At 38.8% G+C, this 17,792-nt stretch overlaps 1 pseudogene; it reads left to right on the top strand.

The window, feature by feature from the left end:
• The first annotated feature begins 13,806 nt into the window (after positions 1-13,806).
• LOC121828547 (ubiquitin-conjugating enzyme E2 variant 1 pseudogene) lies at positions 13,807-14,362 on the top strand (annotated as a pseudogene).
• Positions 14,363-17,792: the final 3,430 nt, after the last annotated feature.

Here is a 17,792-nt window from a genome sequence, read left to right as displayed (position 1 = left end):
TGGGCTAAGCACTCAGTAAAATCAGATTTTAGACTTCCTGAAAGAGTCTGGTAGGTATTGCCCAAGCAGGCTAAGAGTCCTGAATCATTTCTCAACTACTGTCACAGTATGATTTTTCCTGATGCCAGATATCTGATGTCAGAGGCGGTTTCTGCTCCTGCTCTGTGCTTACTCGGCCTTGGAGAGTTGTCTAAAGACAGATAACACACATTCCTCTTCATAGACAGAAGGGCCTTGGCTTCAGTCAAACATTACCATGTGACTCTGAAAGGAATTTGTCATCATTTCTGATTTTGTCATCCCTTCCCTACTCGGAACCCACTCCAGAGTTCTGAAACATGTCACCACTTACAAACCTTTAAAGGATGTGTCTTCTTCTCACAGGGACTTAGAGACAAACTGTCCCATGAATTTTACACATAGCTTCTTCAGCAGCTGACGGTATCCTGCTGCACAGTGTTGCTTCATAGATTAAACAGATGGCTGGCTTCCCCTCTAGGCTTTCTTCACAGTCTCATTTCTAAGATTTTTTTTTTCCAAGCTTAGCTTTATTTCATAGATGAGTAAGGTTCTAGTGGTGGGGAGAGGAGCTATTCGAAAAGGATTGATACAGTATTTAAAATCTGCCAGGATTATGTGATGATTGAGGTCATTTATTACAATGAAAAATTTGATCTGGTTTCAGCTTTGAACTTGAGAATGTTAGCAAAATCTAAGCTGCTTAAGGACAGGCTAAATGGGAAAGCATGCCATTCATTTGGCAGATGGTTTCGGTGAATATCAAGCCTCAGACCTTACCATTATGGGCAGGTTTCATATTGGAAAATGTAACCAAAAAGTATCACGATAAATTGCTTTTGTGTGCTGATTTTTACGTTTATGCCCTTTGGTGTGTACGCTTACTGGCTGTGGCCTTTTCTGTGAAAGTGATTGGCTTAGCTTTGTCTCTGTAGCTAGTACTGGCATAGATGTGCATGCTCCCTCCCTACACAGGAAGCAAGTGCATGTTTGGTTCCACACACTGAATCTCTTCCTTCTTCCTTCAAGATGTCCCTAGTCAGGTATCTAGTTAGGCTTAGAAAAATTCTCTTGTGCACATTTTTTTTTTCTTAAGGGCTTACAAAGAAGTTCAACTTTCCTTTGGGCCCTGACCTGACATTGTTCTTAAGGCCCCTGAAAGCTCTCTATCTCCAATTACTTAGGTTGCCGTAACAAAAATGACACTGACCAGCAGGCATAACCAAGAAAACTGCATTTTTCCACAGGGCGGGAAATCCAAGCTCAAGGTGCCGGCAAGGGTGGTTTCAGTGGAGGCTTCTCTTCACGAGGACATGGCTACAGCCACGGTTCTCATGGCTTAGTCATTTGGGGTGTGTGCATATGCCTCTGGCAGCTCTTTCTTTGCACGCTCTACTCTACTTATGAGGACAAAAATCCAGTTGCATTTAGAGCCCTACCTAGTGCCCTCTTTCTAACTTAACTCTTCAAAGAGGCTGTTTGCTAGTCCTCTCCCATTCTGAGAAACTTGACTGCTGGGGTTTTGAGTGGAGGCAGCCTCCTTCCTCCCCTGGTACCATTTTTATTCCATTGGGTTCTTTATCGAAACTTATGAAAGTGCATTTCTCTGGAAGTCTGTAGCAAAAACAAATCTAAGAGAGGAAAGAAAAAATGAATAGCTGTTGCTTAGCTCTGGCTGGATTTTATTATTTCCACATTTTCAGTGCTACCTCGCTTGCAAAGTTCCACTTTTGGTGAGTGTTGTAGCACATCATGTCACACAGTCAGCTTTGGCCTTGAACCCTTACTGTCTCCTCTGCTTCCAGAATGCAGTGAGGACTGCTAGCTATGATGGACAGAGTTTTGAGTTGCTCACTATGTTTTAATGTCTACTACTCACTGAGACAAAGCATATTTGTTGATTAAGGAGCTCCCAATCTTTTACCCATCCATCTTCAGCCAGTTTCTGTCACAATTGTCTTGAGTGGAAGGGTCAGCCCAGAACAGCAAAAACCAAATCTGCTGTGCTCATCTGCAAAGCTGAAATCAATGAACCCTTGTGCACTAGAGCATCATCAAAAATACATGAGCAAATCTGTTTGCCAAATAGATCACTGATTGACGAGACTTAGACTTAGACTTAATTGATTCTACCTTTTCATGTTTCTCTAGAGAAAGTTCCCAAGCCTATTGTCCTGGAAAGTACTTTATATTGTATCATTTTGCACAAATATTAGATGAGGATTTCCAAGCTTATCTGCATATTGAACTGTAACCTAGAAATCTTCAATGTTTTCTGGTTATTAGAGGTGAAAGGACTGATTTGAGATATCACCCAAGATACTAGCGCGATCTTCAGAGAACAGAAAAAGTGTCAGACACTGTGTATGTTAAGTTCACGTTTTTAACATAACTTCTGTTATAGCCAGAATCTGAATTCTGAGCACAATTATACTTAATTTTGAATGTAAAAAAATTCATCTGTTTGCAGTAATTTCAGTCTATATTTGTATAGTTAATACAAACATGTTTCCTCTTCAGTATCTATTACTTGTGGTGTTTTGAATGAGGCTCATATATTTAAATGTTTGGTTCCCAGTTGGTGGACTGTTTGGGAAGGAGCAGGAGGTGTGGCCTTGTTGGAGGAGGTGTGTCACTGAGGGTGGGCTTTGAAGTTTCAAAATCCCACTCCAGGCCAAGTCTTGTATTTTTTCTGACTCCTGCCTCAAGTCAGGATATAAACTTTCAACTACTGCTCCAGCACCATACCTGCCTCCTGGCTACCATGCTTCCTGCCATGATGATCTGAAACAGTAAGCAAGCTCCCAGTTAATGCTATAAGCTTCCTTGATCATGGTGTCTCTTCACAGCAGTAAAACAGTAACTAAGACTGCACCACTGTTATATTTCTTTTTGTCAAAGTCAGCAGTATTTTATTGAAACTATATTTTAAATTGAAACCAGGTAATCCAACATGAGGAACAGGTTCCCAAAGACCAGTTAAGCTCTGGGGACAGATCCTGATCTCACTGCTAGGAGCCTTACAAACAGAGCAAGCTACACAACTGTCACCCACATTCAAAAGGTCTAGGTCAGTCCCGTGCATGCTCCCTAAGTTGGTCTAGAGTCCATGTGCTCCTACAAGCTGAAGTCACCTTGACCCTCCTGGTTCATACAATCCCCTCCTCCCTTTCATCAGGAGGACTTCCAGAGCTCAGCCCAATGCTTGGCTGTGGATCTCCCCATCTGCTTCATCAGTTACTGGATAAAGGTTCTCTGATGGCAATGAGGGTAGTCACCAATCTGATTACAATAGATGGCCACTTCAGGCACCCTTTCCACTATTGCTAGGAGTCTTAGCTGGGGTCATCCTTGTGGATTTCTGGGAGTTTCCCTGGTACCAGGTTTCTTCCTAACCCTGAAATGCACGCCCCCATCAGACATCTCTTTCTTTATTCTCCCCCTCTGTCTCTCCCCCCAATCCACCTCCATTGCCTAGCCTGCCCAACCTGCTGCTTCCTCAAGTTCCCATTCCTCCATCCTCCTCACCCCCAGTTTACTCAGGAGATCTCTTCTATTTACCCTTCCCAGGAAAATCCATGCATCCCTCTTTGGGTCCTCTTTGTTATCTAGCCTCTCTGGGGCTGTGGATTATAGGTTGGTTATCCTGTAGTTTACTCCTAATATCCACTTATGAGTGAATACATACCATGTTTGTCTTTCTGAGTCTGGGTTACCTCACTCAGAATTATTTTTTCAATTTCCATCCATTTGCCTGCAAATTTCATTAGGTCATTGTTTTTTAGAGCTGAGTAATACTCTGTTGTGTAAATGTACCACATTTTCATTATTGATTCTTCAGTTGAGGTGCATCTTGGTTGTTTCCAGGTTCTGGCTATTACAAATAATGCTGCTATGAATATAGTTAAGCATGTGTCCTTGTGGTATGATTGAGCATCCTTTAGAAATATGCTCAATATTTGGTATAGCTGGTCTTAAGGTAGATTGATTCCCATTTTTCTGAGAAACCACCATATTGATTTCCAAAGTGGCTGTACCAGCTTGTACTCTTACCAGCAGTAGAATAGTGTTCCCCTTACTCCACATCCTCTCCAACATAAACTGTCATCAGTGTTTTTGATCTTAGCCATCTGACAGGTGTACAATGGAACTTCATAGTTGTTTTGATTTGTATTTCCATGATGACTAAGGATGTTGAACATTTCTTTAAGGGTATTTCATGCATTTGAGATTCTGTTGAGAATTCTCTGTTTAGATCTGCCCTCCATTTTTTAATTTAATTACTTGGTATTTTGATGTCTAGTTTCTTGAGTTCTTTATATATTTTGGAGATCAGCCCACTGTCAGATGTGATCTTTTCCCATTCTGTAGGCTGTCATTTTGTCTTATTGACAGTATCGTTTGCCTTACAGAAGTTTTAGTTCCAGAAGGTCCCATTTATTAGTTGTTGCATTCAATGACTGTGCTACCTGTGTTATATTCAGGAAGCATTCTCCTGTGCCAATGTATTCAAGGCTAGTTCCCACTTTCTCTTCTATCAGGTTCAGTATAACTAGATTTATGTTGAGGTATTTAATCCACTTGGACTTGAGTTTTGTGCATGGTGACAGATATAGACCTGTTTGCAATCTTCTACATGTTGACATCCAGTTATGCCAGTACCATTTGTTGAAGATGCTTTCTTTTTCCCATTTTATAATTTTGGCTTCTTTGTCAAAATTTAGGTGTTCCTAGACATGTGGATTTATGTCAGGGTCTTGTCTTCAATTCAATTCCATTGATCCAAGTGTTTGTTTTATGCCAATACCAAGCTATCTTTACTGCTATAACTATGGTAGAACTTGAAGTCAGGCATGGTGATACCTCTGGAAGTTCCTTTATTATACAGGACTGTTTTAGTTATCTGGGCTTTTGTTTTTCCATATGAAGTTAAGTATTGTTCTTTCAAGGTTTGTGGAGGATTGTGTCGGGATTTTGATGGGGAATGCATTGAATCTGTAGCTTGCTTTTGGTAAAATTGCCATTTTTACTATGTTAATCCTACTTATCCATGAGCATGGGAGATCTTTCCATTTTCTGATATCTTCTTCAATTTCTTTCTTCAGAGGTTTAAAGTTCTTGTCATACAGGTCTTTCACTTGTTTGACTAGAGTCATTCTAAGATATTTTATATTATTTGTGGCTATTTATAAAGGGTGTTGTTTCTCTAATCTCTTTCTCATCTTATTTATCATTTGTATATAGGAGGGCTATTGACTTTTTTTTTGTTGTTGTTGTTGTTTTTTTTTAGTTAATCTTGTATCTCGCCACATTACTGAAGGTGTTTATCAGCTGTAGGAGTTCCCTGGTAGCATTTTTGGGGTCATTTATTATACCATCATATAGTCTGCAAATAATGAAAGTTTGACTTCTTCCTTTTCAATTTCTATCCCCTGATCTCCTTTTGTGGTCTTATTGCTCTAGCTAGATCTTCAAGTACGATATTGAATAGATATGGGGAGAGTGGACAGCCTTGTCTTGTTCCTGATTTTATTGAAATCACTTTGAGTTTCTCTCCATTTAATTTGATGTTGACTGTCACCTTGCTATAAATTGCATTTATTAAGTTTAGGTAATTTCCCTCTATCCCTGATCTCTCCAAGAAGTTTATCATAAAGGATGTTGGATTTTGTCAAAGGCCTTTTCAGCATCTAATGAGATGATCATGTGGTTTTTTTCTTTTAGTTTATTTATATGGTGAATTACATTGACAGATTTTCATATGTTGACACATCCCTGAATCTCTGGGATAAAGCCTACTTGTTCATGATGGATTTTTTTAATGTGTTCTTGGATTCAGTTTGCAAGTATTTTATTGAGTACTTCTGCATCAATGTTTATGAGAGAGATTGATTTGTAATTATCTTTTTTTGTTGCATCTTTGTGTGGTTTAGGTATCAGGGTAACTATAGCCTCATAAAAAGAATTTGTCAATGTTCCTTCTGTTTCTATTGTATGGAACAACTTGAAGAGTATTGGTATAGTACTTCTTTGAAATTCTAGTAGAATTCTGCACTAAAACCACCTGGCCCTGGGCTTTTTTTTGGGGGGGGGGACTTTTAATGACTGCTTCTATTTCTTAGGGGTTATAGATCTACTTAATTTATTTATCTGGTCTTGATTTAATTTTGGTATGTGGTATCTGTAAAGAAAACTGTCCATTTCTTTTACATTTTCCAATTTTGTGGAGTACAAGTTTTTAAAGTATGACCTGATGATTCTCTGGATTTCCTCAGTGTCTGTTGTTATGTCTCCCTTTTCATTTATGATTTTGTTAATTTGGATATTCTCTCTGCCTTTTGGTTAGTTTAGATAAGGGCTTGTCTATTTTGTTGATTTTCTCAAAGAAACAACTCTTTGTTTCATTTATTCTTTGTATTGTTCTCTTTGTTTCTATTTTGTTGATTTCAGCCCTGAGTTTTATTATTTCCTGTAGTCTACTCTTCCTGGGTGAGTTTGCTTCTTTTTGTTCTAGAGCTTTCAGTCACTAGTGTGAGAGTTTTCTAAATCCTTTAAGTAGGCATTTAGTTCCATGAACTTTCCTCTTAGCACTGTTTTCATTGTGTCCCATAAGTTTGGATATTTTGTGTATTCATTTTCATTGAAATCTAAGAGAACTTAAATTTATTTCTTTCTTCCTTGACCCATTGGTAATTCACTTGAGAGGTGTTCAGTTTCCATGAGTTTGTAGACTTTCTATAGTTTGTATTGTTGTTGAATTCTAACTTTTATCCATGATGATCCTAAAAGATACAGGAGATTATTCCTTTTTTTGTATCTGTTAAGATTTTCTTTGTGACCAATATATGGTCAATTTTAGAGAAGGTTCTATGAGGTGCTGAGAAGAACATACAATCTTTTGTGTTTGAGTGAAATGTTCTGTAGATGTCTGTTAAGTCCATTTGAGTCATAACATCTGTTAATTCCTTAAGTTTCTACCTGGTAGTCCTGTCCATTGTTGAGAGTTGGGTATTGAAATCTTCCACTATTAATGTATGGGGATTGATGTGCAATTTAAGCTTTAGCAATGTTTCTTTTACATATGTGAGTGCCCTTGCAATTGGGGCACAAATGTTCAGAATTGAGACATCATCTTGATGGATTTTACCTGTGATGAATATGAAATGTTCTTCTCCATGCCTTTTTATTGATTTTAGTTTGAAGTCTATTTTGTTAGATATTAGTATAGCTACACCAGCTTTCTTCTTAGGTCTTTTTGATTGGAAAATCTTTTGCCAATCCTTCACTCTGAGGTAATGCTGTCTTTGAAGCTGAGGTGTGCTTCTTATATGCAGCAGAAGGATGGATCCTGTTTTCATATCCATTCTGTTAGCCTGTGTCTTTATAGGCAAATGTGGTCCACTGATATTAAGGTATATTAATGACCAGTGATTGTTCATTCCTATTATTTGGGGGGTTTGGTGGTGGTAGTAGTGTCAATGTGTTTCCCTTCTTTGGGTTTTGCTGGTGTGAGATTAACTATTGCCTGTTTTTGTGGGTACAGCTACTTCCTTGGCTTGGAATTTTCCTCCTAGTACTTTGTGTACTGGATTTGTAGATAGGTATTGTTTAAATCTAGTCCTGTCACACATACCTTGTTTTCTCTGGCTATGGTAATTGAAAGTTTTTCTGGGTATAGTAGTCTAGGCTGGCATTTGTTATCTCTTAGTGTCTACAAAATATCTGTCTAGGATCTTCTGGCTTTAGAGTCTCCATTGAGAAGTCAGGTGTAATTATGATAGGTCTGCCTTTATGTATTACTTGACCCTTTTCCTTTGCTGCTTTTAATATTCTTTCTTTATTCTGTATGTTTAGTATTTTGCTTATTATGTGGTGAGTGGACTTTTTCTTAAAGTCCAGCCTATTTGGTGTTCTGTAAGCTTATTGTACCTTCATAGGCATGTCCTTTAGATTGGGCAAGTTTACTTCTATGATTTTGTTGAATATATTTTCTGTGCCTTTGAGCTGGAATTCTTCTCCTTCTTCTATCCCTATTATTCTTAGCTTTCATCTTTTCGTGGTTTCCTAGATTTCCTGGATGTTTCATGTTAAGAATTTGTTGGATTTAACATTTTCTTTGACCAGTGAATCTATTTCCTCTATCTTATCTTCAATGCCTGAGGTTCTCTCTTCCATCTCTTGTATTCTGTTGGTGATACTTGCATCTGTAGTTCCTGTTCATTTACCCAGATTTTGCATTTCCAGAATTCCCCCAGTTTGTGTTTTCTTTATTGCTTTTATTTCAATTTCATGTCATGGACTGTTTCCTTCACCTGTTTGTCTTTTTTCTTGCCTTTCTTTAAGGGATTTATTGGTTTCTTCTGATTTTTGTTTGTCTTTTCTCACTACCTACTTTGCATGCACCAGTTTTGTTTGTGCCCAGGTCTCTAATTGTGGTGAATTTTCCATCATTTTTGGGACCAAATTTTCTTGAGTTGTCCAAGACTGCTTCAGACTCATGTTCCTTCTGCCTCTCAAATGCTAGGATTACAGGCATTAATTACATGTACCAGATTCTGTTTGCATTTCATTCACTTTAAATTTACCACAGGTTGGTTTTTCTTTCTTTTTTTTTCCTTCATCCTCTCTAGTGTGAGATCATTGATCTGAAAGAAAGATAGCCAGAAATCTGGCCAAAGGCTTTTCCAACAAGCTATATGCAAATACATGAACAAGACTCACAGTATGAAAAGATCATATCTACAAAATGCTATTTGCAAGACATCCCAAGTCAAGGCATTACTTACAGTAGCTCAAGATCTGCAGATTTTGAAATATAGCTCAATGAAGTACATTGTATCAACAAATCAGTTCTCTGGAGTATAACATGTAGATACTTTGCAATCTAAACTTCTTTACTATGCCCATTATGCTGGGTCAACAATACATGACCACCATCAAAGGAAGGACATGATATTCATCTTGAGTTTGTGTGGCTGCCTATATCCTTGCATTCATTAGGAAAGTTGATCTTAGCTAAAATTTCTACTTAGTGTGAGTCAGTCTCTCCTGTGTTGGCTTTGGAAGATTTAACTTCCTTTGTCTGGAACTTTTCTCTTCCCACACAGACTTCTTTTCCAGCACTCTATCCTGCTATAAAGCAGAGTGGGACCTCTCTGGTCCTGCCAAAGAGAAGCATGCTAATCTATGAAAATGTCAGTCTCCAAAGCATCAACTCAGTAAATAATCATCCTGACAGATTTCCTAATACTTAATTTTCAAAAATATTTAAAATTCTGTTTCTACTGACTGTCCTGAATGTTTTGTTCACTTTTTATTCAAATATATATATATATATATATATATATATATATATATATATATATATATATATGTATGTGTGTGTGTGTGTGTATTAGATGCATTTGCTATCATAAAGGACAATTATTTAAAAAATAAATATGTTTACTCAGATTTGAATTTTATACAATATACTCATGCATCCAAACATTGCATACTACCCCATAATTTTTACTATTTTATGCATCAGTGAAAAGAAATAAAAAGAATAGGCCATAATTTAAAATCAGATTAAAGTACTCAATGTTGAGTAATTTTTAATAAATTATTCAGTCCTTAAAATTTTATTATAATACTCTTTCATTTAATCATCTGAGGAAAACACTAACATTTTCTGAAACAAACTAAGAGATTAGGATATTTGCCTAGTTCAAAGTATTTTTCAGTTTAAAATTGATTACTTAGCAGAGTAGTTTTCACAAAATTGATTTTTCAGAAAATTAGCCATTCGGTACATTTATTAGTCATAATTCTGGGGTGTCTGCTTTTCCAGAAGCATTATAATCAATATTGCAAAAGCCATATAGTGAGCAGCCATTTTTCCCCTAAACAACAAGCAAAAACTCACTTGTGTTTGGCCCATGAAAAGTTAGTTATAAATTCAGCTGCACAAAGTTCACAGCATAGTTAAAAGCTTCAGATACACTCCTGTTCCAATGTACTGTACAAGCATGTCCTATAAATCCATATTTACAGATTCATAATGAGGAATCAATGAATATTGACCAATTAATAATAAGGAAATGAGAATATTTGAGAGTATGTATATGTTTAATCCAGTTAAACATTGTACCATATATTCATGCACCCAACACGGCACCTCATTAAAATGAATAGTTTTAGGGTTTTGTATATCAATTAACAACAAAAAATATTAACTTTACATTGTACTACACATGTTCCCACTAGATTCAAGAGCTCACCTGAACCTAACAGTAATTCTGTCACATAGGAAAAGCTATGAATTATTCTTAAATTGAATTTCAGAATATTGCTGAGTATGCAATCTAATCCTAGCACTTGGCAGGCAGGGCCAGGCAGATCTCTGTGAGTTTGAGGCTGGCCTGGTTTGCATAATGAGTTCCAGGACAGCCAGAGCTATAGTGAGATACCATTTCAAAAGAACAGTATATCTCTATCTATCGATCTATACATATATGATCATAATATTTGGTAAGAGCACTTTTCTGATTATGTATGTAATTACATGTTTATGTAGTTCATATATAAAATTCTGATATTATATTTTATATAATATATCACACTTCTGATATTTATGTCAGAAGAGCCCAGAGCTCTTTTGGTCTGTAGCAATAGTAAATTCTACTTGACTTCTAAGTCCTGCTCTCTAGAGAATTTTCCAGGATTCACATGCCATCACAATACACATTATTTTAAATTATTCAATAAGATACTATTTTGTTGTTGTTTTTACTGAGCTTTGTTTAAAATTTATTTATTTTTATTTTATATGCATTGGTATTTTGCCATGGGTGTTCGGTCTCCTGGAACTGGAGTTTCAGACAGTTCTGAGGTGCCATGTGGGTGCTGGGAATTGAACCTGGGGCCTCTAGAAGAACAGCCAGTGCTTAAATGTTTTGGTATGGATAGAGTAGCAGAACACATCTCATCCTGCGCGCGCGCGCACACACACACACACACACACACACACACACACACACACGCATATACCAGTGTAAATATATGCACACCCAAACATACAAAGAAATAAAAATTTTGACTACCATGGTAATATTATGATCCAGAAATAACCTAATTTTGAGTTAGTACTTCATATTTTTTATTTATATTTTTACCACTCATTTAATGTTATATTTTCCAAGTTCGTACAAGTGGATTCACATCATGTGTGGTGTGCTTTTTATGAAGTATTCACTTTTGAGATTTATTCCTGTTGTAGATCCTTCTTTTTCTTGGCTGTTTAATTTTCTCTGAAACAAATATAACTTACACTTATTTTCATCATAAACTTAAATTTTAATTGTTTTTAATTTAGTACTTAGAAAGCATTTTTGCCACAAGTTTCTTTGTTGGTCTGCTTGTTTTCTATCAGAAACTGTGAAGATTCTTGGACACATGACAGGACAAACTTGCAGAAGAGCTTCCCTGGGATTTGAATACTGACACTTAAAGACACAATTCAAAGCTTTCACCAAAGCTTTGTTTGTTTGTTTATTTAAAGAGCCTTCATAAAGTGATAAAGTCAGTCTTTATAGGGATGTGAACAGGTCCTTGAAGAGGGACTTTTAACAATTCTGTAACAGAAGACACACTACTGTTCAAGCAAGACCCTCTTCCAATTCCTCTGCACTCATCAATGGCAGCATCCTGGAGAGGAAGCTGATGGCACTGGTTGTGTGCGTGTCCTTATTAACCCGGGTTTCAGTTTCTCATCTCTTCTTGGAGATATCCTACTGTACTTTCTAAGAGGTTTTTAATTCAACATTCTGAGTCATTTAGGATGCATTCTAAAACAGTTCTTGCAAATACAAGAATGTGAGCAAACATCTTCTTTCCCACTAGCAAAAGTGTATGTTTGACAAATTTCAGGAATGGAGCTTTGGGGAGCTATTTTGTCTGGGTGATTAAAAATGGAAGCTGGTGGTTGTTGCTGTCATGGGAGAATAATGACCAGAATAAACTCAGCCCACTGGAGAAATAAGCAATGTCTTATATTTTATTCCATTCCCCAAAGATTTTACAATCTATTAATGATCATTTACAGATTTTCAGTTTATACACTCCTATAATTAAAACAAAACATCAAATGTATATTTTAGTCACCAAATCATTTTGTAACACGAAGGGGTTTGGTAGTACCAAAATACTTTTTTTAAATCACCAATTGTATACATTTCAACAGGTTAATCTCCAGAACAAATGGCATATGCACAATGTATGGCTCCAAGCAGAAGTGGGGCAAGCCTGAGAAAGCTGGCCTTCTGAGAGTTAACAAAATATCAGACTTTGCTAGAAGAAATCAAAGAGCAGTGTACGTCTCATCTAGCAAGAAAAAATGGATTATTATAAACACGTTATCTGTAATACTTCTCTATAAAAAGCTATCTGAATATTTTTGTAGCCTGGTGGTATTTTAAGACTAAAATCAAAAAGCAACAACAAAAGAATACTTGTCTTTGGAACCTGAAGCATGGTGAGACATTTCTTCCCCTTCTGTCCTCAGAAAAGAAAATCATCAGATGTAAGTCATCTAATCCACTCCAGGAACGTAGTGCCTCTTACAATTTGGCAACAGCAGCGTGTGAGCTCTTACTCCTTCTTCAAGATCATACCACTCGGAGAGGAAACGAGTCATATATACTCACAACACATACAGAAACATAACAAGGAGACCAGGGAATCAAATGCATTTTCCCAATTTTGTTTGTTGAAAACCCTGATATACAGAAAATAAAACTCAGGCTTGAGTTAGAATATTCAAGAGTTCTCACTGTCAGCTCCCCAGCCTCTTAATGGATTTCTGCTCCAAAGCTACCAGGTTGAAAGATAGCATTATTTATGATAGTAAACTTACAACTCACTTCTCCAGGAAGCTTGCTAACCAGTATGCAAATTACTACCTCCAATGGCATCCAGTATGCAAATTACTACAAGCAGCGGTGATTTTTCTTTCCTCCATCAAGATTATATAACCCTAGCCATAGGCTGCTTCTATAGGAAGTTGTAAGAAAAACTAACTTAGGCTACACAAGACTATGATGGTTCACATAGAGATGTAGGAAGGCACCAGGACCAATTGGAAGTAAATTATTTATCTATGAGTAAATTATGCTGCTGAACTTTTTAAAGTAGATGAAAAATAAGTATTGTCCTCTTCAAATACATTAATCTAAAGGAGACAGTGTAAAGGTAATGTAAGAAAATCTGAAGTAAAAGCCAGAGACAAGATATGATCCTTGAATTTTAATCACAACTCTTACTTGTCTTGTCAATTAAATTTGAGTTTAAAATATCAAATCTATGATGGAGGTTGTGAATGTTAAGGGAAGATTTGAGAATATAAATGTCTCATAAAATATGGAATTAAATTTTACACTTAATAAGTATGTAACAAGATATTTTGTCATGTAGCAATAATCCTTTTAAAATAATTTTATTATTTCATTAATATCAATGTTTTAGCTGCATGTATGTTTGTGTACTACCTGAGCACCTGGTGTCTGCAGAGACCAGAATAGGGTACTGGATTCCCTGGAACTAGAGTTACAGATGGCTGTGAGCCACCATGTGGGTGCCGGGAACGGGACCCAAGTCCTCTGGAAGAAAAGCCAGTATGCTTGAACACTGAACCATTTCTCTATCCCCTGTATCAATAATTTTTTAAAAAATCAACATTTTACTCACTTTGATACTGAAACTACACCTATAAGAATATTTTCTAAGAAAATTGTAGGACAGTGATGCAAGATGGCAGCGGCCACAGACTTGGGAATGAAAGTCCCTCTAAATTTCCTTCTTTTGGAAGAGCGGGACGAAGGCCAGAAGGGAGCAGGCAACAGCATCTTTAGCTGGGGTCTAGGACATCACATGATACAAGATGGGCAGGGATGATAATTGGGCCTCCAAGAATAATTTATTAAAACCCAGCATACAGCCTTGAAATAGCACGTGGGCCCAAATATCAAGAAGCAGCCCCCTATCTGTAAGATTTGTAACAAAAGTCAATACTGAGCCCCTCGAGTCGTTCGAACCAAGCACCACAACAGCGCAGGCAAAGTGGTGAATTCCCACAGTATCAAAGTCATCACACAGACGCTTCGGCGCTTGACAACAGAGGACGTGCAGCTGCCACCGCCGCCAGTAGGACATTTACACCAACTGGTCATCAAGGCCCTGACCTCCCCTCCCCCATCCAACCCAGGTCTTCATTTTCCACAGCAGTGAATTTTCTAGATATATCTTGTAGACCTCAAAGTACCGGAGAGGAAGCTTCACGTGGACATCAGTCATCCTGAGACACTGTCCTGATACTAAGGTCTTGCCCGTTTGAAACACCTAAGCTGTGCTGTGTCACATCTTCAGGGGTGTAACCGCTGCCTGCCTAGTTGAATGTCTGGATCAAGAAGGTGTGTCGAAATCGGTTTCCTTTGGGAGCGGTTAACACAGGTAGCACAACTGTGAGCAAGCGCAATCACTCTGCTGTCCTGCCGCAGCTGCATGGTGGCCCTTGGACTAGATGGGAAGCCTTCAGGTAGCAGCCGTGGGACTACTGCTAGGCTTGAGGGTGCTTTGGCTGTACCCCTGCTTTCTTCAGTCTTAAGGAATGCCCTATCCAAGCCATCATCTCCCCGCCCCATCCTTCCCCTCTCACCCTCGGCCGAAGCTTAGGTTGTAAAGCTTCCCTCTCTCTGAAATTGGCCTTGGATGAGGAATTCGGGGCTGCACACCTCCCCACCTTTATCAAGGGGTACTGCTTTCTCCCTCCTCCTCAGGTCCCTTGTTGCCCATCACCACCCAACACTTGCTGTGGCCAGAAGCCATCGGGCGAGATTGGAAGAACCTGCCCCCCCTCACTTAGCTCTAAGCCACACTAGCCATCAGCCCGGGAAGGGAGTGCTGGGTTCTCAGCTCTACAGCCACCATCAGCCAATGCGCTGCTGTGGGATGTTCTGTATGTCCTGTGGGAGCCCTTCTTGGGTTCTTTGTGGCGTTACCCAGCAGGTCCACATCGAGGATGATTAGGACCATGGGCCTGAGTGCAGGTGTCTGAGATGGTCTGCACTTGGCTATTTGCTGGGGGATGGTCTGTATGTCAAGTTGCTCTGATTGGTCAATAAATAAAACCTGATTGGTCGTGGCTAGGCAGGAGGATAGGAGGGACTAACAGAGAGGAGAAATAAAAGGACAGGAAGGCAGAAGGACTGACTGCAGCCGCCGCCATGACCAGTAGCATGTGAAGTCACCGGGAAGCCACCAGCCACGTGGCAAGGTATAGATTTATGGAAATGGATTAATTTAAGATAAAAGAACAGTTAGCAAGAAGCCTGCCACGGTCATACAGTTTGTAAGCAATATAAGTCTCTGTGTTTACTTGGTTGGGTCTGAGCGGCTGTGGGACTGGCGGGTGACAAAGATTTGTCTTGACTGTGGGCAAGGCAGGAAAATTCTAGCTAGAATGCGCTACATGCCGCAGTATTACTAGGAATGATTTATCCGTCACGAAGTTACGGTATTTTCCTTCTATGCCCCTGTATTTTCAAAACACTTTATTTTGGTTATTATTATGATGATAGAAGAAGAAATGTTGATTCTAACATTTTGTAATGGGAGAAGACTATTGTCACTTTAGGTATATGTTCTATTTCCCCAACAAGCTGATAAGTTTCTGGAGGGCAAGAATTATTAAACTTACTTCTTTGGATCATAACATATACCATTATCCATGAATTAAAGTGTCCACTAAAAATTTTGCAAGCAACAAATGTCTGCTGTTTTTCACCTTCAATTCAAGCACATTCTAAGACGTCAAAAGGAGAAAAAATTGTCAGACTATTTTGTTCTTAAATCAAAAGCTTCTATATGTGTACTGAATTATGATCCTAAAGATTGGGCTGTTGTAAACTGTTTTGGAAGAGAATTAATAAAAAGCCAGTTTATTGTAACTGTGGGAATAGTGCGTGTGAGAACTTGCAGAGACCACACCAGCTTCCAAAGAGGAAGACTCTTCCTACTTTTTCCTCAAGAAAAAGGGCAGAATCTCTCTTTCTGAGGAACTAAGGGGTGAGTTGAAAAGGGCTGGCTGCATATTTCCACTGAAAACCCCAAGCAGCCCAGAGTGGGAAGCAGTGTGTGGTAGCAGACCCTCTTCCACTTGGTTCCATCTGTTTAGTGGCACTGTGCCTAACTTCCAGATGGTGTGCTGGCTTCACAGGGACAAAGGTGCCAAAAGATGGCTTTAGAAGACATTGTTACCACCACCCCTTTGGGCCTCTTGCCTTGGTAAGAACTCACTAGTGTTGGTGACCCTGTCACATTGCACATAGATTTTATGTTTTCAAGAAATAAGCGGTTCCAAGAGCTTACTGTGTCCTTTCAGTGGGCTGTCTGTTGGATTCTGGTCTTTCAAATGCTGGTATACTTTTTCAGAAGAATACCAAAGGAGAGGAAAGAAAGGCTGAAAGTACCCAAGCAATTGAAGCAGCCAACACCCACAGTATGTGCCAGAGGACCACCAGGGTCATCTGACTGCTAAATGAACAAGATGAAAGTGGCGTTGGCTGTGAAGCTAAGGCATTCTCTCAATGCGGAGGAGGGGGAGTGAGTGTCTCTGTTAATGCAGGGAAGCTGGTCTCTAAGGTTGGGGTGTAACTCAGATTGTATCCCTGCTATTAAAATAGGTCCAGGATTAGATCCGTAGCACCACACAAACAGCTATAAACAAGGAAAACAGTGGGGAAGGGGGTGTGCTCTAGGAGACACTCATTATAAAATGTATTCATATGTGTCTTGTGTTAGATCAGGATTGATGGAGGCAACATGAAAATGAAAGCCAGAAAAGAGGAGGAGAGCGGCCTCTCCAGCAGCAGATTGCCCTTCGATCAGAAAATGAAGTACAGTGGAGACTGTTCCCAAGTCTCCTAGGCTGGGGTGGTGGGTTCTGGTTTTATGGGGCAGGGAAGGGAGCTCTTGGGGTGGAAGATTGGGTCTGCAGTTCTGTTCTCCTGCAGTCTCAGAGTCACGAATACCAGTGGAGGTTGTTGGTATGTTGATCCTATCAGGAGGGCCCACATCCTGACTTCCTGAAAAAGATGTCATCAGCTCACCAGCTTTCCTGTCCAGAGTTCTTGGCTCATGTGAGCCTTTTCAGTTGCCAAAGCTGTTGGGGCAGATAAATAAGAATTTATAGTTTCTGTTGAAGTATTTTTTTAAATGAAGATACATCTTTTACACAAGTATAAAATAAATATATAAAGTACAGGTGTTACCCTCCACCACCCTCCACCCCCTTTTTTGACAGAATTTTCCTATGCAGCTATGGTTGGCCCAGAACTCTCTATGTAGACCAGAGTGGTCTTGGACTCACAGTGATTCTCCTATGTCTGTTGATTCTGAAATTAAAGACACACACAATCACATCTGGTCTAGCTCTTTATTTATGTCACCAGAACAATGACAAAGTCAAATCAAAAAATGTGTCAGGAACCAGTTATGTGGACATTTGAAAGCACAGAAGTGGTTGTCTAGGTAAGACATAAAGACGGGGTTCAACAGGGCAGAAATGCTACCACCTTTATGGAAATATTTTCTGGGGGGAAGTCCAAATAATAGTATTTCAGGGCTTCTGGGTTTCCATTGAGCAGTAAATAATGAAGTCTAGCATAAGTGTATTCTGGGGAAAAAAAGTAATCTCCCAGGATAGACTTGTTAACAAGATACCCCACTGTGTCTAGAAA

This window comes from Peromyscus maniculatus, chromosome 4 (assembly GCF_049852395.1).
Source record: "Peromyscus maniculatus bairdii isolate BWxNUB_F1_BW_parent chromosome 4, HU_Pman_BW_mat_3.1, whole genome shotgun sequence".
In the NCBI taxonomy this organism is placed as follows: Eukaryota; Metazoa; Chordata; class Mammalia; order Rodentia; family Cricetidae; genus Peromyscus; species Peromyscus maniculatus.
Note: the sequence above shows the minus strand (reverse complement) of the source record. Positions and strands in the feature narration are given on the sequence as shown.